This window comes from Microcaecilia unicolor, chromosome 2 (genome assembly GCF_901765095.1).
Source record: "Microcaecilia unicolor chromosome 2, aMicUni1.1, whole genome shotgun sequence".
Lineage (NCBI taxonomy): Eukaryota > Metazoa > Chordata > Amphibia > Gymnophiona > Siphonopidae > Microcaecilia > Microcaecilia unicolor.
Window position 1 is genome coordinate 47,166,675 of NC_044032.1, and position 25,214 is coordinate 47,191,888.

A 25,214-nucleotide genomic window follows, 5' to 3' on the forward strand; every position below is an offset into this window, starting at 1 on the left:
AAATCCGGAAAATCACATTGTGGAAAGTATATGAATTTATTTGCATTCTGCAGAGGGAAATAAGTATTTGATCCCCCACCAACCAGTAAGAGATCTGGCCCCTACAGACCAGGTAGATGCTCCAAATCAACTCGTTACCTGCATGACAGACAGCTGTCGGCAATGGTCACCTGTATGAAAGACACCTGTCCACAGACTCAGTGAATCAGTCAGACTCTAACCTCTACAAAATGGCCAAGAGCAAGGAGCTGTCTAAGGATGTCAGGGACAAGATCATACACCTGCACAAGGCTGGAATGGGCTACAAACCATCAGTAAGACGCTGGGCGAGAAGGAGACAACTGTTGGTGCCATAGTAAGAAAATGGAAGAAGTACAAAATGACTGTCAATCGACAAAGATCTGGGGCTCCACGCAAAATCTCACCTCGTGGGGTATCCTTGATCATGAGGAAGGTTAGAAATCAGCCTACAACTACAAGGGGGGAACTTGTCAATGATCTCAAGGCAGCTGGGACCACTGTCACCACGAAAACCATTGGTAACACATTACGACATAACGGATTGCAATCCTGCAGTGCCCGCAAGGTCCCCCTGCTCCGGAAGGCACATGTGACGGCCCGTCTGAAGTTTTCCAGTGAACACCTGGATGATGCCGAGAGTGATTGGGAGAAGGTGCTGTGGTCAGATGAGACAAAAATTGAGCTCTTTGGCATGAACTCAACTCGCCGTGTTTGGAGGAAGAGAAATGCTGCCTATGACCCAAAGAACACCGTCCCCACTGTCAAGCATGGAGGTGGAAATGTTATGTTTTGGGGGTGTTTCTCTGCTAAGGGCACAGGACTACTTCACCGCATCAATGGGAGAATGGATGGGGCCATGTACCGTACAATTCTGAGTGACAACCTCCTTCCCTCCGCCAGGGCCTTAAAAATGGGTCGTGGCTGGGTCTTCCAGCACGACAATGACCCAAAACATACAGCCAAGGCAACAAAGGAGTGGCTCAGGAAGAAGCACATTAGGGTCATGGAGTGGCCTAGCCAGTCACCAGACCTTAATCCCATTGAAAACTTATGGAGGGAGCTGAAGCTGCGAGTTGCCAAGCGACAGCCCAGAACTCTTAATGATTTAGAGATGATCTGCAAAGAGGAGTGGACCAAAATTCCTCCTGACATGTGTGCAAACCTCATCATCAACTACAGAAGACGTCTGACCGCTGTGCTTGCCAACAAGGGTTTTGCCACCAAGTATTAGGTCTTGTTTGCCAGAGGGATCAAATACTTATTTCCCTCTGCAGAATGCAAATAAATTCATATACTTTCCACAATGTGATTTTCCGGATTTAATTTGTGATGTGCTATCTCTCACTGTTACCAATAACCTACCCTTCAATTATGGGCTGCTCATGTCTTTGTCAGTGGGCAAACTTACAAAATCAGCAAGGGATCAAATACTTATTTCCCCCACTGTAATTCTCACATAGTGGAGGAGTGGCCTAGTGGTTAGGGTGGTGGATTTTTGTCCTGGGGAACTGAGTTCAATTCTCACTTCAGGCACAGGCAGCTCCTTGTGACGCTGGGCAAGTCACTTAACCCTCCATTGCCCCATGTAAGCCACATTGAGCCTGCCATGAGTGGGAAAGCACAGGGTACAAATGTAACAAAAATAAAATCCCTCTCTCCTCCTCTTGAAGTTGTTTCTCTGTTATTTCACTGTACTAGTGGTCTCACGCTCTTGCGGCGGGTGGGAATGCACTCATCCAAGCGCTGTGTGCGCTTTTAAAGCTGTACAAAACTTTTTTCAGGCTCTGAATCGGGCAAAGCAGGACACGTCACCCCACATGAGAGAATATATGGCCTGCGATCTTCAGAGAATACCTGCTACAGGTAAGTATCTTTGCTTTACTTTCATTGCAGTAATGGTTTACAAAAAATAAAGCAAGTTCTATTAAGAATATTAGATATTTCCCTTGACTCATTTTAACAATAATGGTGGTTGGGAGGTGGGGATAGTGCTGGGCAGACTTATATGGCCTGTGCCCTGAAGAGGACAGGTACAAATCAAAGTAGGGTATACACAAAAAGTAGCACATATGAGTTTATCTTGTTGGGCAGACTGGATGGACCGTGCAGGTCTTTTTCTGCCGTCATCTACTATGTTACTATGTAAGTATTTAGACTCTGTATTTTGTTCAAACAAGAGTTAAAGTATTCAATGTGTTAAGCACATGAACATTGCCTGTCAGGTGTGTCATAACAGAAGAAAGGTAGAGAACTAAAATACAAACTAACGCATGCGTCAACCTTTTCCTACTTGAGCACACATTTCTGGAATGCACTACCACGTAACTTAAAATCGATCCATGAACTAACCAACTTCCGCAAACTATTGAAGACCCATCTCTTTAACAAGACATACCACAAAGACCAACAAATATGAACTCCTTCACACACACTCAGAATTGTCTTTACTATCTGCTTGTTACATTAATATCATGCTTTAACATTATCATGTTACCCAAGATCCTTCTATAATACGAAATGTTTATTTCTTACATATTCATGATATATTGTAAGCCACATTGAGCCTGCAAAAAGGTGGGAAAATGTGGGATACAAATGCAATAAAATAAATAAATAAATAAATAAATAAATAAAATGTAAGGAAATTTTTAGCCCCTGTCTACTGACTGATAAACTCTTCTGTTTGAGCTTCTGCCTATCTAATTGCTCTTTCTAACTCTATTTCTTTCGTCTGCTGTCTTTCTGAATGTTATTCCTTTTATATTCACATTTTGTCCTATTTCTTTACTGAACCATAGTGGTCTCTCCATTCTGTTCTCTTTGCTAAAGTACCTGACACAATGATTTGTTGCCATTTCAGTGCTCCTTTTTATTGCCGTCCCCTACTCCTGCCAAGTCTCCCTTAACATAATCATTCATTTTCTTAAAGAAAACTTTCTGAAATCTAGGGCCTTCATCCTAGCATATTTCATTGGTGATCCTGTGTTTATGTTGAGCCACATAATAAGATGATCGCTGGACCTCAGATTCTTCCCTGCCACAACCTCTGTGACACTGTCTCCCTATCCGTTTTCGCATCCTGTTCAAACTTCTTCTACTAACCTATAAATGTATTCACTCTGCTGCTCCCCAGTATCTCTCCACACTCGTCCTTCCCTACACCCCTTCCCGTGCACTCCGCTCCATGGATAAATCCTTCTTATCTGTTCCCTTCTCCACTACTGCCAACTCCAGACTTCGCGCCTTCTGTCTCGCTGCACCCTACGCCTGGAATAAACTTCCTGAGCCCCTACGTCTTGCCCCATCCTTGGCCACCTTTAAATCTAGACCGAAAGCCCACCTCTTTAACATTGCTTTTGACTCGTAACCACTTGTAACCACTCGCCTCCACCTACCCTCCTCTCTTCCTTCCCGTTCACATTAATTGATTTGATTTGCTTACTTTATTTATTTTTTGTCTATTAGAATGTAAGCTCTTTGAGCAGGGACTGTCTTTCTTCTATGTTTGTGCAGCGCTGCGTATGCCTTCTAGCGCTATAGAAATGCTAAATAGAAGTAGTAGTAGTACCCAGTTCCAGATTCAGTTTCCCCTCACCAAGGGAAGGGTCCTTAATTTGTTACTTTATAGAAAGTTTTCTTGAAGATGTAATCAGCACAGAAGCTAACTAACTCCAGTGTATATATGATAGGTTTGGGATCAACAGCACCTCACTCTTATATGCCATCATTCAAATTGTTTTTACCTTGTCTGTCTGCCTCTTCCCCTTACAATAATGGCTTATAGATTATACTTAGATATGTAATAGACCCTTTAGGTCTCATCAAAACAACCCAACTGTTTCTTCCTCATATAGGGGCCCTTTTACTAAGCCGTGGTAGGCCTAACGTGGGCCTACCTCATGCTAAGAGCACTACCACAAGATGTGCTAAGGTGTCCCGCTGTAGTTTTGTGCTTAGCTCACGCTAATCCCATGCTGGAAAATATTTTTCATTTTCCAGCGTGGGAGGTGTGTCTGGGGGCGGAATGTAGGCATGCTTGCGCTAATTGGGTAGCAGGGGCACATTACCGTGTGCTACCTGATTAGACTAGGAGTAGTGCGAGAGCCCTTATTGCCACCTAAATAGGTGGTGGTAATGGCCATGCACTAATGGGGACATTAGCATGCGGCCATTTTTTTAAAGTCAACTATGGCCATTTTTCAGGGGTGCTAGAAAGTGGCCAGAGCACCCAGCAAACTTATGCGCTACTCGCTGACCTGTCTTGCTACCAGCGCCGATTCCGAATGGCTGCCGAGAGTTCAAGCAGTGACCTTGCAAGACTTCTGCGGAAGTCTCGCACGGCTGCCACTTGAACTCTTGGCAGCCATTTTGAAGCGGCGCCGGGAGCAAGACAGCCTGCAGCTGCTCCAGGCAGGAAAGAGGGGTCTCTTTCCTGCCCCAAAGAGGTCACTAGACCACCAGGGCACTACAATAAGGTAAAGGAAGGGAGGGGAGGATAGGACACCCTGAGGCCCACCTGCCTATCTGCCCACCAGCCTGCCCATTCGTCCACAAATCCGGACAAAATGGGCAGGCTGGCAAAACCTACCCGGACTTTTCCTCAAAAAGAGGGCATGTCTGGGTAAAACCGGATGGTAATCCTAAGAAGAGGCATTTCTCCCTCCTCCAGATTTCTTAGCTGCCCCTGCTATTCTCTTCCACCCAGAGGAACCTTCCTTTCTCTGCTCCACTGCCCCACCCATCCACACAGTTCAGCCGTCCCAGTACAGCTGACATCCTGAAAGGTAATCTGGCTGCGACCGATTAGAAGGTTCCCTAAATAGGCAGTCCATGATGCTTCTGGCCAATCCAATAAGCGAGCCATCCTCTCAAAGTTTGTTAAATAGTCCGAGTCATCTTCCAGTACCATTTTTTCTTTAGCACTGGAACCAGAGGAGTTGCTTTTAGCCTGGGTGTCTGGAGGGCAGAGTCCGCCTGACCCAGAGAGCCCTGTTGCAGCCCTACCAACTTCTGCAACATTTTTTGCTGAACATGCTGCTGCTGCTGTTGATGTTGTTCAAAGTAAGCTCGCATAAATTGCTTGCATGAACTGCTGCTGCTGCTGTTGTTGCTGTTGCCCTTCCAAACTCTTTAAAGGGTCCCTCTCCCTCAGGGCAGAGAGCCCATTGGTCCCATGTGGTTGTCCTACAAGGCCCAGAGCCCCGGAGGCTAAGGGTTCCAGCATCTTCTGGCAGGATACGTTCAGATCCCACTGCTGTCACCACATGTGGTACCGTGAGTGAGGGCGGGCCGTGGAACATGTTAAGACAAGCCATTTGCATGCCACAAATTATGGTGAAAACAAATAGTCAGGGCCGGTCAAACCCGGTAAGCGTGGTAAGCACCCCAGGGGGGCGCCTGCCTTCAAGGGTGCCGCTGTGGTGCTGCGCCGCCATACCGCGCTGCCCTTGGGGGGGGGTTTTAAATCTATTATTTACCTCCGTCCTAGCGGCCGCGTCATTTCAAAGCCCTGCCCGTCTCTAGCCTTCCCTCCCTTTGTGAGTTCGTTCCCGCAGAGTCCCGCCTTCTGATGTCATTCCCTCAAGGGTGGGACTCTGCGGGAACGAACTCAAGAAGGGAGGGAAGGCTAGAGACGGGCAGGGCTTTGAAATGATGCAGCCGCTGGGACGGAGGTAAATTAAAAAAGACTTAAACCATGCAGGGTGGCAAGAAGAAAAAGGGGGATGTTGGGGGGAGAAGAGGGCGGGCATCTGGCCATAAATGGGAGGGGAATGGGGGTGAAGGAGAATCGCTGGACAGGGGCAGGGTGGGAGAAGAGAGAAAGGAGATGGGGGGGGGGCGCCAGAGACCCTAGGACCGGCCCTGCAAATAGTATTTCATTAAAGGTGTTTGTGAATTGCTCCTGTTCACAGGAGGGCAGAAAACAACATTCAAAGCTAATTTTATAAGCACAACAGTGACTTTGGGTGAGCTGCTCCTGCAGGGCCACAGCATACATGGATTCCTCTCCACTTAGCAACAACTCTTGCTGGTCTCTGGATCCAGCATTCCAACACATTCTCTAGCGGGTACATGTGGCTGGCCTGTAGCTGGCCAGGTCAAAGCAAAGACTCTTCAAGGTTCCAAGTTGAACCTGACTACCTGATAGCAGCTTCTCAGTTTTGGAGTAAAGGTATCTGCAGTGGGTCTCATTGCTTCACTCTGCCCCCCACGCCCCCCCCCCCCCCCCCCCCCCATTAACCAAGGTTTGGCCTAGCCTTTTATACTGACTGGACCGTGCCCTCCTGGCTCCACCCCTCCCGTGTCACTTCCCCCTGGGGTGGGACTAGGGGTTTTAAGGTGGCTATGACAGTGTGAGAGAGTGTCCTTAAGGGGAAGTGGCAGCGACCTATAGACTCCCTCACATGCAAGTTTTAATACTCTTCCAAAACACTTAATTTGCTTGAAAACAAACACCTAGCTGTCTGAAATTCAGCCTGCAGCAGTCAATGGTTTTAATGCTGCTAATGTCATGGGCAGAATTAAGCCCAGATATTGAATGCCAAGCCATGTCTGGGCACTGACATTGAATATCCAGGGGTAGGTGTGCAACAGTACTTAATTGATTTGAGTTGATTCCTTATCCTTAATAAGCCGCATTGAGCCTGCCATGAGTGGGAAAGCGCGGGGTACAAATGTAACAAAAAAAATATATATATACTGCTTAATACAGTTAACTTTTAAGTATAATAAAACTGGAACAAGTACAATGAATGTTCTAGCAATTAAAATCAAACAATATAATTGCTTAACCAAAATCAAAGTAAATGATTAGCAATTATCACAGTCACAAATTCAGGGGTCCTTTTACTAAGGCACAGCAAAAAGTGGCCTGCGGTAGTGTGGACGCGTGTATTTGGTGCCCGCTGGGCCAGTTTTTACCGCATCTAGGAAAAAGGGCTTTTATTAAATGGGCCGGGAAAAGAGCTGCGGTAAAATTGAACCCTTAATGCCACCCATTGATCTAGCGGTAATGGCTCACGCGCTACACGCATGGCGACCGGTTGGCGCACTAACTGCCAATTAACGCTGGAAATGCCGCGTGCAGTAGGAAATAAAACATAATTTGTCATGGTATTATGGGCACATGCCAAATCTGAAATTACCACCAGGGAGCGCACTAGCCTGGCGGTAGTCTCATTTTGGCACACACTGCATGAGCGTAGAGCCTACTACTACTACTACTACTATTTAGCATTTCTATAGCGCTACAAAGCATACGCAGCGCTGCACAAACATAGAAGAAAGACAGTCCCTGCTCAAAGAGCTTACAATCTACCACACCTTTAATCTATGATCCGGCAAAGACATTCTCAAAAATCCTTTCAAAACAGGTGTTATATGATCAAACTTCTTGCCATCTGTAACCGAGGTTCTCTTTTGCCAAGCCACTCTAGCAGTTTTCTTGCAGCAATTCCGACAGAGCCCATTCAAAGCAGGGGCGTAGCCAGACTTCAGCGGGAGGGGGGTCCAGAGCCCGAGGTGAGGGGGCACATTTTAGCCAACCCTCCCCTTCCGCTGCTGTCGCCTACTTTTGCTGGCGGGGGACCCCCAACCCCCGCAAGCCGAGGTCCTTTTCTTCCGGCGCAAGGCTTCATTCTGTTTCTGTGAGTTGTACGTGCAGGACGTCAGACTCACAGAAACAGAACGAAGCCTTGCGCCGGAAGAAGAGGACCTCGGCTGGCGGGGGTTGGGGTCCCCCGCCAGCAACGGTAGGCGGCGGTGGCGTGGGAGGGTTGGCGGTGGGAGGGGGTCGAGAGGGTCGTCGGCAGGGGGGTCCAGGGCCAAATCTATGGGGTCCCAGGCCCCCGTGGCCCAACATAACTACGCCACTGATTCAAAGTGAATGGGCTTTGTCAGCATTGCCGCACTGGGAGGCGCTAACACAGCTTGATAAAAGAGGCCCCAAATGAGCTGCTGTGTTCTGAACCAACTGAAGTCTCTTAAGACCAGTTTTTGTAAGACCTTGAGATAATGAATTACAAACATCAAACCTGGTCACAAAAGCATGTACCAACTTGACCAGATTAATTTTTGACAAAACAGGCTTCAATTGTTGAATCTTATTCAGGAAAGAGTGTCTCGTACCCAGATAAGTGCCACTCACCAGGGCCAGCCACTGATTTTCAGCAGCATTATCAAGATAATATTGCTGAAGATTACTATTGACCATAGCCGGGCCCGGGGCAGGCCTGGACCGCCACGTCCGTCCGTCCCCCACTCCCCCCCCCCCCCACACACACACCTGGACCGCCGTGCCGTGCCCCTGTCCCCCCCAACACTTGGGCCACCTCCCCTGCACCTTCCTGTCTGCTCCCTCGCTCTGTCCTCTCCTGCGCTGCTCCTGTCTGTGCCAGGAGTCAGGACCTGGATGATTGCATTAATGCGATATCGTGTTAATGCAATCATCTGGGTCCTGGATGGCACGCAGCAGCAGGTGAGGACAGACCCGGAAGCAGGCTGGAAAACGTTTGATGGCGCCGAGGCCAGGCCCAGTGAATTTGCCTCCCCTGTCTGTCCCCCCCCCCCCCCCCCCCCCCCCGGCAGCCCTGTTGGTAATGATGTAAAAAGACTGGAAGCGGTGCAAGGAAAAGCTACAAAAATGGTATGGGATTTGCTTTGCAAACTGTACAAAGAGACACTTGCTGGCCTGAACATGTATACCTTGGAGGAAAGGAGAAACAGGGGAGATGTGTTAGAGACGTTCAAATAATTTGCAAACAAACCTTTTCCAGAGACAGGAAGGCGGTAGAACTAGAGGAAATGAAATTAGGTTGAAGGGGGCAGATTCAGGAGTAATGTTAGGAACTATTTTTTCACGGAGAGGGTGGTGGATACACGGAATGCCCTCCCGTGGGAGGTGGTGGAGATGAAAATGGTAATGGAATTCAAACATGCATGGGATAAACACAAAGGAATCCTGTTTAGAAGGAATGGATCCATGGAATCTTAGCGGAGATTGGGTGGCAACGCTGGTAATTGGGAAGCAAAACCAGTGCTGGGCGGACTTCGACGGTCTGTGCCATGATCGTGACTGAATAGATGTAGGTGAGCTGGAGTGTAAGTCTTAAGGGGCTTCGACGTTAGCTTCAGAACTTTTAGTACAAGAACAGTGCTGGACAGGCTTCTACGGTCTGTGCTCTGAGAATGGCGAGGACAAATCAAACTCAGGTATACATAGAGAGTATCGTATACCATGCAAAATGAGTTTATCTTGTTGGGCAGACCGGATGAACTGTACAGGTCTTTATCTGTTGTCATTTACTATATTACTATGGTGCTAGCTGAATAGTACCAGGGTGTTCTAGGGGCGGAGCTAAGGCAGAGCCAAGAATTCCCTGTTTGGCAGCGATATTCAGTCCTCTAACCGGGTAACTTTCTGGTTTCCTAACTTTATCCAGATAGATATCCAGATACTGGTGTGAATATCACCATTTCCCAGATAGGTGTTGCAACTGCTTTACACCCTGAATTTGCAGGCATAAAAATCTGCCACAGCAGGTGTTTAAAAAGCACTGATTGCTGCAGGCTACATTGCGGGGAACAATTTACAGGATCAGAAGCCATAGTCATACATAAGCTAACAGGTTGCTGGACATATCTCTGTCTACCAACAGCATTTTCTCAAAGCTTAGGTAATTTCTGACCTTGAACTCCTTTCTACAGAGCTTCCCAATTCTGCCCTTGGGATGGATTCTAAAGCCAGCATAGAGTTTATCTGCTTAGTTGAGCAAGGGGAAGAGAGATTATATTGGCACATGGAGGTGGGGGATCGATTCAGAACAAGCACCCCCTGTGCCCCCCAAGCTACACCTATGACAGCCATAGAAGCTGGCTCTGTGGGTGCTTGAGCACCCCTAATATTGAGCAAACTCTTTTACTGTGTCCAGGGAGGGATAATTTCCATTGAGTTTAGCACCCCCAATCACTGTGAAAAGTTGGCTCCTATGATGACAGCCAGTTTGGTTTTCACGATATCCACAATGAAGTTGCATGCATTTCAGACCCAGTATATACAAATCTTTCTTATGTACATTCATTGTGTATATCTTGAAAAGCAACAAAAGAAAGTGGAAAAGAAACCAGCTACAAGAGATCAGTCCAAACTCAGGGTAAGATGCTCCACTAAGTAATTTTATTTGGACCCAAATAAAATTACTTATTGGAGCATCTTCCCCTGAGTTTGGACTGATCTCTTGAAGCTGGTTCCTTTTCCACTTTCTTTTGTTGCTGTTGAATTTTTGTGGATATTGTGAACCCCCTTTTTGGCTTTGCGGGTATATCCAGGGCCGCCGAGAGGGGGGGACAGGGGGGGGACAAAATTCCCGGGGCCCGGCACCGCAGTCCCACCTGCCACCGGGCTCCTTCCACCCGAAGCCCCGCCAGCAGAAGTGCTGTTTTCTGTTCTGACTCCGGCGTGCACAGCCCACACAGACACGCTCCTCTCAGCTGATCTTCGCTGTACTCAGCAGGGCGTCTGTGCGTCTGACGTGCAGGATGTCAGACGCACAGAAGCCCCTGCAGAGTACAGCGAAGATCAGCTGAGAGGAGCGCGTCTGTGTGGGCCGCGCACGCCGGAGTCAGAAGACAGCGCTTCTGCTGGCGGGGGTTTGGGTGGAAGGGGCCTGGCCCGGTGGCGGAGGCGGGTGGAACTATGGCGCCGGGCCCCCCTTAGGGGGGGTGATGACAACCTGGGGCGTGGCAGTGGGGCGGGGACGGGGGCCCGGGTGCAGCCTTGTCCTGGGCCCGGCCCAGCCTCTCGGCGGCCCTGGGTATATCTTGAAAACCCAACTGGCTGTGGGGTCTCAGGACAGGTTTAGAAATCCCTGCTTTTTGTATGTGACAAAATTACTGGTGTGAAATATGATGTTTCTCTGTTCTAGACTTATATACTGCCTTTGTACTCAAAAGCAGGCCCAAAGTAGTTTACATCATGAGAACAATAAAATGAATCAATATATCTCCCTCCTATACCACATACTTTGTACAGAAAGCATAAGGTACGGTTGCCCTCTCCTGAAAAGCCAACATGCTTCCAGCACTAAGGAATCTTCGCCATGCTATGACAGAAGTTTAACTCATTTGCTACCACGCTCCAGCCGATTTTCCTTCACACAAAGATGATACAGCTTTGATGGGAAACATACCAAGGGCATGGTTCAGAAAGCGACAAAATTGAGAGCTATTAAATACTAAAAAGACAAAGTGAGAAACAATTTGCAAAAATCTCCTCTTTTTATAGACTTCAGCTATCGAGAAAAATTGAGCATATTCCCCAGCTGCCAAGATAGCAGTCTGTTTCACAATTCCATCAATTTTTTTACGGTACAATCAATATTTATGAATCCCCAAAGAAATGTGGCGAACAGGAATATAGCAAAACATTTTGTGTGTGGTTCCAGAGAGGTAACAAAGGAGCTAAATAACTTTTAAAATAATCTCCATGACAATCAGTCACTCTTACATAGCCAATCTTGTTTAATACCAGTGTTTATATTAACGCTGTTTCAAAGGAAGTGGGAAAAGAGAAAAACACCAGCTTTACTATTTACTAAAGCAATGCAAGACTTCAGTAAACATTTGGCAGTTTAGTACTTAACAAATCTTGGGAAGGTGCTAGCTTAAGTGTTTTTTCTTTAAAGGGAGACTTCAAGGTGTCAATCTGTAAAACCTCTCCTTCGGAGGTCAACAACATGAAGACTGCAATTACGTAATAACTGTGAAATATTTTTCTGTTCTTTGCAAAGTATGTTGCAGGAGCAGAGTCTGTATAATTAATTATTATTCCACAAGAATTGCTAGGCTGAGTCCGACCAATGGTCCATTAAGCCCAGCATCCTGACTCCAACTGTGGCCAGTTTGAGCCACTTGGAAGTAGCTGTCAGATCCTAGTAGGAAAGTTCATTCCCTATTTCTGACTTCCAGAGATAGAGATACCAGGGCTACTTGGCTAATGATTGTTAATAGACCTGTCCAGACCTTTAGGGCCTTATTCTATAAAGGTTATGCTCCTAAATTTATGCTTCTAAATTACGAGCATAATCTATTTTGGAGCATAGATTAGGCTCGTAATTTAGGAGCATAAAATTTAGCAGCGTTAATTTAGGAGCATATCCTTTATAGAATAGGGGGTAATTCGATAATGAATGACCACCATTTAGGCACCAAGAACACACATAAATGAGCAGTGTGCCAGCATATACATGCATGTGTATGCACATACACGGTAAACACCAATATTCTGGCTATGTACTGTTCTATAAAATGGTGCCTAATGCAATAGTACATAGCTGGAAAGTAGGCAACATATGAGCAAAGCCTGGGTAGAATGTAGGTGGGAAACCTAGAGGTCCTTTGACCAAACAGTGGTAAAGTGGCCTTATCACACCCTTTCGTGGGTCATTTCCACATGCTAAGGCCATTTTTACCACTGGGGTAAAATGGCTGAAATTCCTATTTTTGGTATTAATGGCCATGCACTAATTTTGCCATTAGCACATGGTCATTAAAACAGATTAGCACATGAGCACTTACCTCCACCCCCTATGTAGGCAGTAAGGGCTCACATGCTAAGCACACAATCTAGCTGTGCTAACCAATTAGCTCATTACATGCCCCCAGTGCCAAAGAATTTTTATTTTTTAGCGTGTGGGTAGCACACGCACATGGAAAATTACCATGGGATGGCTCAGCATACCCCGTAGTATGCCATTTTTTAAAATGTGGTAAGCACATATTAGTGCATCCATTTGAAAAGTGGGTGTTGCCATGGGAAGGGCATGAGCAGGTCATGGGCATTCCAAGAATTTGTGCACATTGTTAGAGAATACGCCTGATCCGAGCTTCATTTAGGTGTAGAGATTTACACCAGGTTTCAGTTGGTGTAAATCCTCGTGCCTAAAAGTTAGGCATGGATTTATTTCAGCATCATATATAAAGAATTCTGTCCAAAGTATAAAATACTATAATTTACTAAGACTAGGGGATACTCAATGAATTTGTATGGTAATACTTTTAAAACAAATAGGAAGAAATATTTTTTTCACTCAACAAATAGTTAAGCTTTGGAACTTCTTACCAGAGGATGTGGTAACAGCAGTTAGCATATCTAGTTTAAAAGAAAGGTTTGGACAAGTTCCTGGAGGAAAAGTCCATAGTCTGTTGTTGAGATGAACATGGGAGAAGCCAATGCTTGCCCTGGGATTGGTAGCATGAAATGTTGCAACTATTTGGGATTCTGCCAGGTACTTGTGACCTGGATTGGCCACTGTTGGAAGCAGGATACTGGGCTAGGTGGACCATCAGTCTGCCTCAGTATGGCTAGCTAGCAATTGCGACAGGTAACAACATCCTCCTCCTACAATTCAACATGTCCAGTGCCTTTGACATGGTCAACCATGAAATACTAATACATATACTAGAATACTTCGGAGTAGGAGGCACAGTTCTAAAATGGTTCAAAGGATTCTTGACCACAAGATCATACCAAGTAACAACGAACGCGGACAGATCACCACCATGGATACCTAAATGTGGTGTCCCCCAGGGATCCCCTCTCTCACCAACATTGTTCAACCTAATGATGATACCTCTAGCCAAACTATTAGCCAATCAAACCCTCAACCCCTACATTTATGCAGATGACATCACAATTTACATCCCATTCAAACAAGATATAATTGAAATCACCAATGAGATCAACCAAAGCCTCCAAATAATGCTCACCTGGGCAAATGCATTCCAACTAAAACTTAACGCAGAAAAAACACAATGTCTTGTACTCACCTCACAACAAAACACAAAAAACTTCAACGCCATAACCACACCATACTGTTCTTTTCCAGTCTCACAAAACTTAAAAATTCTCGGAGTCACCATTGACCGAAACCTCACTCTTGATACCCATGTGAAAAACACAACGAAAAAGATGTTCTACACCATGTGGAAACTTAAAAGAGTAAAACCTTTCTTCACGAGATACATCTTCCGTACCCTGGTACAGTCAATGGTAATAAGCCATCTGGACTACTGCAATGCACTATACGCCGGGTGCAAATAACAGACAATCAAAAAACTTCAAACTGCCCAGAATACAGCTGCCAGACTCATATTTGGAAAAGCCAAATATGAAAGCGCAAAACCACTAAGAGAGAAACTTCACTGGCTTCCACTGAAGGAACGCATTGCGTTCAAGATCTGCACGTTGGTACACAAAATTATTCATGCAGACGCCCCAATCTACATGCTAAACCTCGTAGACCTACCTCCCAGAAATGCCACAAGATCATCCCGTAAATTTCTCAACCTGCACTACCCCAGCTGCAAAGGACTTAAATACAAGATTATGCACGCCACTACCTTCTCTTACAAGAGCACGCAGATATGGAATGCATTACCTACAGACCTGAAAGCAATCAAAGAAACATCTATCTTTCGGAAATCTCTGAAAACATTCTTCTTCAACTAGGCCTACAACGAGAACTTATAACCTCACTAAGTCCACTCAACTATGAGCGCACACCTCCTATAAGTACCCTAACAACTCTCTTCCGTCTTCCCTCACCCCTTCCTAAGCACTACACATTACTAATTGTATCCAATATCCTGTTATGACAATGTTATCAAATCTATGTAAGCCACATTGAGCCTGCAAATAGGTGGGGGAATGTGGCATACAAATGCAATAAATAATAATAATAATAATGTTCTTACTAGCTCTATAGCTTGTGTAAGTGATCCTACCTACATATTATGCACATATCTGACCTATTACTCTAATATTGGCTCCAGATATAATTTCCCTCTTATTGTGCATTTTTGGATTAAAAATATTTTGCTGTTTTTTCTGTATGAGGCTGAGTCATCTCTGATGATGTCTTTATTCTGTTTAAATATTTTTGGATTGAATGTTGTTTGGAGCAAAAAAGTAAAACATAGCATAACATAACCCTCTCTGGAAGTTTTGGCTAAATGCTTAAACTTCAACCAGGCAACTGTTTAAAATTTAACAGGTTAATATTGAGCTGGCAGCAGTCAGCATTTTACATAGCGTAAGAATAGCTATACTAAGTTAGACAAATGGTCCATCTAGCCTAGTATCCTGCTTCCAACAATAGCCAATCCAGGTCACAACTACCTGTCAGAATCCCCAAAAAGTAGCAAGATTCCATGCTACCAATCCCAGAGCAAGCAATGACTTCCCCATGTCTATCTCAATAGCAGACTATGGACTTTTCCTCCAGGAACTTGCCCAAATCTTTTTTAAACCCAAGTGTGCTAACTGCTGTTACCACATCCTCTGGCAATGAGCTCCAGTGCTTAGCCATTCATTGAGTGAAAAAATATTTCCTCCTATTTGTTTTAAAAGTATTATCTAACTTCATTGAGTGTACCTTTTAAAAGAGTAACAAATGAACTCACTTTTACCAGCCAGGATTTTGTAGACCTCAATTGTATCTCCCCTCCGTCTTCTCTTTTCTAAGCTGAAGAGCCCTGACCTCTTTAGCCTTTCCTTATATGAGAAGAGTTTCATCCCTTTAATCATTTTGGTCACCCTTGTTTGAACCTTTTCTAATTCCGCTATATATTTTTTGGGATACAGTGACCAGAATTGCACGCAATACTCTAGGTGAGGTCGCACCATCGAGTGATACAGAGGCTTTATAATATTCTTCATCTTATTTTCCATCCCTTTCCTAATAATTCCTAGCATCCTGTTTGCTTTTTTGACCGCTACTGCACACTCAGCAGAAGATTTCAGTGTATTGTCTACCTAGCAGCAGGTAACTATGATTTGGATTATTCGTCCCAATGTGCATCACTTTGCATTTGTCCACGTTAAGTTTCATCTGCCATTCGGATGCCCAGTCGCGCATTTCCTAAGGTCTTCCTGCAAATTTTCATAGTCTACATGTGCTATAACAACTTTGAATAGTTTTGTGTCATCTGCAAATGTAATCACTTCACTTGTCATTCCAATTTCCAGATCATTTATAAATATGTTAAATAGCACCGGTCCCAGTACAGATCCCTATGGCACTGGACTATTCACCCTTTTCCATTGAAAACAATCACTGCCCCCCAGCCAATTTAGACCTACCGTATTTTTTGGACTATAAGACGCACTTTTTTCCCCCAAAATTTGGGAGGAAAATGGGGGGTGCGTCTTATAGTCCGAAGGTAGACTTCTCCCTGCTCACGCGATCTTCCCTGGTGGTCTAGTGACGTCGGGGCAGGAAAGACCCTCCTCTTTCCTGCCCAGCGCGCTGCTCTCCATCCTCCTGTATGCAGCCTGACGGTCTCGGCGAGATTAAAAATGGCCGCCGAGACTTCAATTCTCGGCGGCCATTTTGAATCTCGTTGAGACCGTCAGGCAGCAATGCATACAGGAGGATGGAGAGCAGCGCGCTGGGCAGGAAAGAGGGGGCTCTTTCCTGCCCCGACGTCACTAGACCACCAGGGAAGATCGCGTGAGTAGGGAGAAGTGGTGACAGGGCCGGGGGGAGGGCGGGATTCGGACAAGACGCACCGGAGCACCTAGGTTTTAGAGTTGGGAAAAAGGAAAAAAAATTTTTTCCTATTTCCCTCCTCTAAAACCTAGGTGTGTCTTATGGTCCGGTGCGTCTTATAGTCCGAAAAATATGGTACATATTCAATGCCAGGCCATATCTGGGACTGAGCACTTAATATCTGGGTGAGTGGTGATACCCAGACGTTATGCAGGTATAATTGGTATTGAATACCATACCCGCATAGCTAATCGGGCACTGAGAGGTCTGCTATTTTTTATATGCAATTATATATCCGTTCAACAAGAAAGAAATGGGGAATAGTCATAGAACAATTAAAAATAAAATCAATGACAGGGCTGCTATTTAAGCTCTGCCTATATAACTCCCAGCTCTGCTGAGACTCTGCCTTGGACTGCCCCAGCATTTCCTGGACATTACTGCAGTGGTCAGAGGGGTATTGAGCAACACTGCTCAGTTAAGTGCTGCTAAATATTCCCTGCAGATTTGCTCTGAGAGATTAAACAGGGCGGGAGCCTCTTCGGCCTGGTTTTCATCATTTTGAACATCAGGCCGTAACTGTTTAACTTTAGGAGGAATAAGGGGCATTTTAAGAGCACTGGGCAGCAGTGACATTCACTGCTACCCCGTTATGTTTATTTGGTTGTCACTTCAGATAAAATGTTTTCCTTATCAGATCTTGTCTTTGATCAGATATTGTCCTACTGAACATTTTGCATGATGGATTTTATTTGCCTTGCCCTCTGGCTGCCTGTTATGAGTGCACTGTTATAGAATTACAGACATGAGTTTTCTAGTCACAGCTGACTTGTTAATTTCCGATTTTTGGTGATTAGAAGTCATAACCTTTACAGATTGGGGAAAAAGTAAATAATTTTTGGCCTCGTAGTAGATGTCAGGCTTTAACCTGTAGCTGTAGTATAATCGGCACAAAGCAGTCCTGATAACGTCTGGTATTTATCAGGTCAATATTCAGCCACCATCATCAAAAAATTATACTCAGTGTTGTCTGTTCTCTTGATCTTTTATGTTGTCTTCATTTGACCACTCCATGGATTCTCTTGCCCTGAGTCACCTGAAACTGAAGACAAAATATGACCCTCAGTTTTGAAGTCCCACCTGCATCTCCTCTTCTTGTTGATAGAGAATTCTTTGCAACCTCCTCCCTCCCCACAGCATTATCACATAACAGGGGCGTAGCCAGACACCCAATTTTGGGTGGGACTGGGTCCAAGATGGGTGGGCAGAACTCTGCCCCCTCCCACAAGTGATTTGGTCTCTCCTCTCGCCTGCATGCCATATTGTCTCTCAAACATCCCCCCTCCCCTGCATACCTTTTAAATATCAGATTTTCACTGGCAGCGAGCAGCAACTAATATACACTGCTCATGTTGGCCCCACAGCCTTCCCTCTGATGCAACTTCCTGTTTCCGCATAGGCGGGAATACATCAGAGGAAAGGCTGTGGGGCCGGTGCGAGCAGTATGAATGAGTCGCTGCTCACTGCAGGCGAAGATCTGCTATTTACAAGGTATGCAGGAGGGACAGTTGTTGGGAGTTTTCAGCTGGTGGGGCTTGGAGATCCCTGCCAACCACATCATAGGTGTGCTGCTACTGGGTGGGCCTGAGCCCAAAGTGGGTGGGCCTGGGCCCACCTGGGCCCACCCTTGGCTATGCCACTGTCACATAATGAAAGTGACATGGGCCTTGTAGCTGGAGGAAAGTGGCTTTCTTCAAGTCCCTCTCTCCTACCTCAGTATTACAGCAAATTTCCCAACCAGCCCACATCTTTACAAGCTGTAATAAATGGCGACATGGAGGAGTGGCCTAATGGTTAGTGCAGCAGGCTTTGATCCCAGCATTCTGGGTTCATTTCCCACTGCAGTTCCTTGTGACCCTGGGCAAGTTACCCCAACCCTCCATTGCCTCTGGTACAAAAACTGAGATTGTGAGCCCTCTAGGGACAGAGATGGTACCTACTTATAATGTTCAGACTGTTCCCCATCTTGAACTTGATGGTTTAGCAGATTATAAGCCCCAAAATGTAAATGTTAAAGGTGCTCAGATCCTTCTTTCATTCCCCACTCCATGCCTACAGCAGCTTCAAGATGGGTGGAACAGGAAGATCACGAGTGATCAAACAGGAAATTTTCAGCAAAGCTCCACAACAAATTAAGGAAGCACGGGGGAGCTGAAGTAAAGCTCTCAAATCCAGAAAATCATCAACACAACACATGGCCCACAAAAGATTTTCAAAAAGATGGCTGGTTTTTGGGGTGATCTGGTAGGAGGGTGGGCAGGTGGCACTTCCAGTCCACATTGATCTAACCAACTCATATACCGTAGTCAGACTCTCAACTGCCACGTGGTTCCTGAAGGCTTGAGAAGAGGGAATTCACCAGATGCAAATGTTGAGACACCCTCCCATTATATGAATCTGACCATGGGCGTAGTTTGACCGTTTCATTTGGAGGGGGGGAAGGGTGTGGCTTGGCACATTAGCATATTCATTTGCATATACGTCTCATAAATATTCATTTTAGAAAGAAAAAATGTACATTTCACAAAGCAAGCATATCTTAGTCCTTAAAAAGCATTAAATACATTTTTTTTCTACCTTTGTTGTCTGAGTATTTTATTTTTCTAAATGGGCTGGATCCAGTCTCTTTTCCACTTTCCATGTTTCAGTCATCTCCTAAATTTTTTTCCATGTTGACTTTTCCATTTCTTCTCTCTCCTCTTGTCTTCTTCCTTTCCTTCTCTACATATCTTTCATTTAATGGGTTTTTTAAAACTTTTCTTTCACCCTTTAGTCCTTAGTCTCCATTTCACTTCTCATCTACTTCATCCCCTTCTCCCATACCCCTTCCCCAGTACCCCCATCCCTTTTCATTGCCTCTCATCCTCTCTCCAGTCTTCCAGGTTATTGACATTATGTCTCAACCTTTCCTCACATCATCCCCTTTTCTTGTCCTTTTTCTCTTATCCCTCATTTCACATCCTCACTCATCACAACCCATCAATATACCCCCGTCCCCCACATTTCTAACACTGTCAAGTATTCACTAGCCCCTCAAATCCCCACTCCAATCTCTCTCGATCCATAATTCCATGCTCTGTTCCTCTCCCTCTTCCCTCCATCCACACCTCCTAGCCCCATCTGTCTTCTGATCTGTTCCCCTCCCCTCTACCCATACCTCCCATGACCCATCCCTATCCAGCTTCTCCCCCTCCCCACACCCTAGCCTCATCCATCTCCTGCTTCTCCCCCTCCCCACACCCCCTAGCCTCATCCATCTCCTGCTCCCCCCCCCCCCACACACACACACACACTCAGTACGGTCTAGTGTTCCCCTCCCAGTGTGATCCAGTGTCACTCTCCCATCCTCTCTGCAGCAAATTCCTGCTTCCACGTAGGTGGGATGTTGCAGAGAGAAGGCTTCTGGGGCAGGCTGAAGGCAGCCTACTTACATCGCTAACGCTGCCAGCGGCCCTGAACCGGTCCAGACACCTTGAAGACTGCAGAACGAGGAAGGGTAGGGAAGAGGAGGAGAGGACAGGAGAGGGTGTGCTATTAGGTTCTGGGCAGGGAAGGGGGTGGAAGTAGAGAGGGAGATGCCGCACCACTTGATCAGGAGGTGGCAAGCCATTTTGGGGGGGCACTGCCCCCTTGGCCCCTGAAGTACGCCCATGAATCTGACACAAATGCTTGAGGTATGACATGTCGCATTATGGCAACAAAAAGAGCAGGGAACAAGGTAACAGAAACAGTACTAAGAACCAGACGTATTCTGATGAATCTTGCTAGGGTGTTGTTTTAATAATGAATATAATTAAGTGCAATTTTTCATTTTCAATCCATTGTTAATAATAAAAGGAGCACAATTTGGAGAGTAGCAAGCAATAATATTTTCACGTTGGCACTATTAACAAAAGCTGTGTTTTTAATTTATTTAAGGTTTGCATTTTGCAACTAATGACAGAGCCATTCAAAAGCTGGTTTATTTAGATTCACTTTTAAATCAGGAAGATCGCAAGAGTGGAAAAATAAATCTCCAGGTATTTTCCAGTGAAAATTAGTGAAAGCTGAAGGATCTTGTTTCAGAAGCATTCTGCACTTCCTAAATGTGGCCAACGCATTTCTGATCATGTAGTATAGTAACATAGTAGATGACGGCATAGTAGATAACATGGCTTATTTACATGTGCTGAAACCCCCAGCACTTTCACTATTTAGGAAAAACGGGTGATATCATACAGACGTTAAAATATTCGAAACTTGGAGGGGCATGTTCAAAAGAAATGTCTAAGTTTGGATTTGGACGTCTTTGTAAAACGTCCATATCCGGAGGAGGGGAAAAGCTCTTTCAAAAAAAGATGGCCATCCATCTTTCATTTCGAAAATACCAAGGACGTCCTTGGATTTGGACGTCCCTAGATTTGGACGTCTTTGACTTTCAACGATTTTTGAAACCAAAGACGTCCATATCTAAAACGTCCAAATGCAAGCCATTTGGATGTAGGAGGAGCCAGCATTTGTAGTGCACTAAGAACTTCATGATTAAATGGAATGACCTATGCGAAAATGTCTTAAATAACATAGCTCCACTCAAATCTACATCCAAACCAACCCAGAAAATTTCACTTTGGTTTAATCAATCTATCCTTCTTTTAAAAAGGAAATGGAGAAAACTGGAAAGAAAATGGGCTAAAGACAAATCAAACAAAAACAAATTAACTTGAAAAATTGCCATCAAAACATATAAAAATGAGATCAAAATTGCAAAAACTCAATACTATAACAAAATAATCGGTGGTAATTTCCTTAATACCAGTAAACTTTTCAATCTGATAACAAGCCTATTATCCACAGAAGAAATAACAACCCACTACAGAGTCTCCACCAACAGCAGAGCAACTGACTAGTTTTTTTCTTAACAAAAAATAGTTAAAATTAGAGAAGGAGTCCTCAAATTAAAAATTAACCATCAAGTTATTTACAAAAAACAGTCAGACACACATACAGAAATAACCACCAACAGAATCTGGTGTTCCTTCCAACTACCAACCCATGATACAGTAAAACATTACCTCCTAAAATATTCAACCTCACAATGCATACTAGATCCTTGTCCTAGTTACCTTATGAAGGAAACTCCTAATATATTTATCAATCTGCTTCAGTAGCGTACAGTGGTGGAAATAAGTATTTGATCCCTTGCTGATTTTGTAAGTTTGCCCACTGACAAAGACATGAGCAGCCCATAATTGAAGGGTAGGTTATTGGTAACAGTGAGAGATAGCACATCACAAATTAAATCCGGAAAATCACATTGTGGAAAGTATATGAATTTATTTGCATTCTGCAGAGGGAAATAAGTATTTGACCCCCCACCAACCAGTAAGAGATCTGGCCCCTACAGACCAGGTAGATGCTCCAAATCAACTCGTTACCTGCATGACAGACAGCTGTCGGCAATGGTCACCTGTATGAAAGACACCTGTCCACAGACTCAGTGAATCAGTCAGACTCTAACCTCTACAAAATGGCCAAGAGCAAGGAGCTGTCTAAGGATGTCAGGGACAAGATCATACACCTGCACAAGGCTGGAATGGGCTACAAAACCATAGTAAGACGCTGGGCGAGAAGGAGACAACTGTTGGTGCCATAGTAAGAAAATGGAAGAAGTACAAAATGACTGTCAATCGACAAAGATCTGGGGCTCCACGCAAAATCTCACCTCGTGGGGTATCCTTGATCATGAGGAAGGTTAGAAATCAGCCTACAACTACAAGGGGGGAACTTGTCAATGATCTCAAGGCAGCTGGGACCACTGTCACCACGAAAACCATTGGTAACACATTACGACATAACGGATTGCAATCCTGCAGTGCCCGCAAGGTCCCCCTGCTCCGGAAGGCACATGTGACGGCCCGTCTGAAGTTTGCCAGTGAACACCTGGATGATGCCGAGAGTGATTGGGAGAAGGTGCTGTGGTCAGATGAGACAAAAATTGAGCTCTTTGGCATGAACTCAACTCGCCGTGTTTGGAGGAAGAGAAATGCTGCCTATGACCCAAAGAACACCGTCCCCACTGTCAAGCATGGAGGTGGAAATGTTATGTTTTGGGGGTGTTTCTCTGCTAAGGGCACAGGACTACTTCACCGCATCAATGGGAGAATGGATGGGGCCATGTACCGTACAATTCTGAGTGACAACCTCCTTCCCTCCGCCAGGGCCTTAAAAATGGGTCGTGGCTGGGTCTTTCAGCACGACAATGACCCAAAACATACAGCCAAGGCAACAAAGGAGTGGCTCAGGAAGAAGCACATTAGGGTCATGGAGTGGCCTAGCCAGTCACCAGACCTTAATCCCATTGAAAACTTATGGAGGGAGCTGAAGCTGCGAGTTGCCAAGCGACAGCCCAGAACTCTTAATGATTTAGAGATGATCTGCAAAGAGGAGTGGACCAAAATTCCTCCTGACATGTGTGCAAACCTCATCATCAACTACAGAAGACGTCTGACCGCTGTGCTTGCCAACAAGGGTTTTGCCACCAAGTATTAGGTCTTGTTTGCCAGAGGGATTAAATACTTATTTCCCTCTGCAGAATGCAAATAAATTCATATACTTTCCACAATGTGATTTTCCGGATTTAATTTGTGATGTGCTATCTCTCACTGTTACCAATAACCTACCCTTCAATTATGGGCTGCTCATGTCTTTGTCAGTGGGCAAACTTACAAAATCAGCAAGGGATCAAATACTTATTTCCACCACTGTATCTCCTTCCTACTATTCCACGGCACTTTCCCTGATAATAAAGGTTCTATTATCCTAACACTAATACCAAAAAACAATTTAATCACCCTAACTGATATAACAAACTACAGACCAGTAGCCTCCATTTCTTTGATAATAAAGATGATGGAATGAATAGTAGCAGCACAAACTATGGACTACCTTTCACATTTCTCCCTACTGCACAATTTGCAATCAGGTTTCAGACCATGCTGTACAACTGAGACTGTCCTTACTACCCTAGTATCAAATCTCAGAAAAGAAATTAGCATAGGGTCTAAGATCTTAAAATGCAGTTCGATATGTCTAGCGCATTTGATGTAGTAGATCATAATATCCTACTAAACTTACTAGACAACTTTGGTATATGTGGCACAGTCCATAGATGGTTTCAAGGATTCCTGAAATCAAGATCTTACAAAGTGAAAATTTAAGGGACCTTATCCTGTCCTTGGTCACTGGACTGTGGCGTCCCTCAGGGCTCTCCATTATCCCCATTTTGTTTAATGTAATGATGTCACCACTAGATAACAGAGTAGAAACAGCAGGATTCAAACCATTCATATACACTGATGATGTTACCATATATATAACTACTACTACTTAACATTTCTAGAGCGCTACAAGGGTTACGCAGCGCTGTACAGATTAAGAAAAGGACAGTCCCTGCTCCAAGGAGCTTACAATCTAATGGAACCTTCAAGAAGAACATTCAAGACATCTTACGAAAGGCAAAACGTTGCTTAAATTTGATGGAAACCTGGGCCTCAGAATCTAAACTAAAGCTAAATAGAGAAAAAACTAAATTCATGGTCATTACCAACCTATTTGACCAAAATGACTACAACAGTTTCACAATTGACAACACTTCATTCCCCATTGACAATAATCTGAAAATTCTAGATATAATTACAGACAAACATTTAATATTTGATGCTCAAGTTTCCTCAGTAATCACAAAATCTTTCAGGTCTCTTTGGAAACTAAAAAGGATCAGACCCTTTTTCACATTCAGACTATTGGTACAATCATTAACCTTATCCCAATTCAATTATTGTAATGCCACATATGCTGACTGTAAGGAGTACCTGTTGAAAAAACTCCAAATAGTTCAAGACATTGCAGCCAGGTTCATACATAAAATCTCTCATTTTGAAAGTGCCTCCCCTTTATTAATCAAATTACACTGGCTTCCCATCAAAATGAGAATCACCTTCAAATTATGTTCCTTTATCTTTCAAATACTAAATGGCACAGCTCCAGATAATATGGTATCATTAATAAACTTACCTCAAAGAAACACTAAATATGAGGCAAGAAACTATCACAGACTACACCTCCCAAATTGCAAAAAACATGATCTACAAAACTGTCCACTCTGCAGACTTCACTTACCTAGGAACCAAATGGTGGAACTTCTTACCACACAAAATAAGAAATATACAGGAATATACTAGATTCCGCAAAATCCTCAAATCGTTCCTATTCAAGCAAACCCTCACAAAGAACAACCATATCTCAAAAAAATTATTACCTAAATTAGTTATTACTCTATTTACCATTAATTTTCTCTTTGCTTCATGTACAATTTCTCATTCATAATAGATTTTCTAAATGTTAAACATCCATAGCCATCCCAGTATGTTTATGATACTGTATTGTAAAATTGGATTCTTACAACAGATTACTTTCTTATGCATTATTCTTAGTTATGTATCCAATACCGTTTATTGTAAGCCACATTGAACTCAAACTTGTTTGGGATAATGTGGGATATAAATGTCACCAATAAATAAATAAATAAAAAGGGGCCCTGTATTTGTT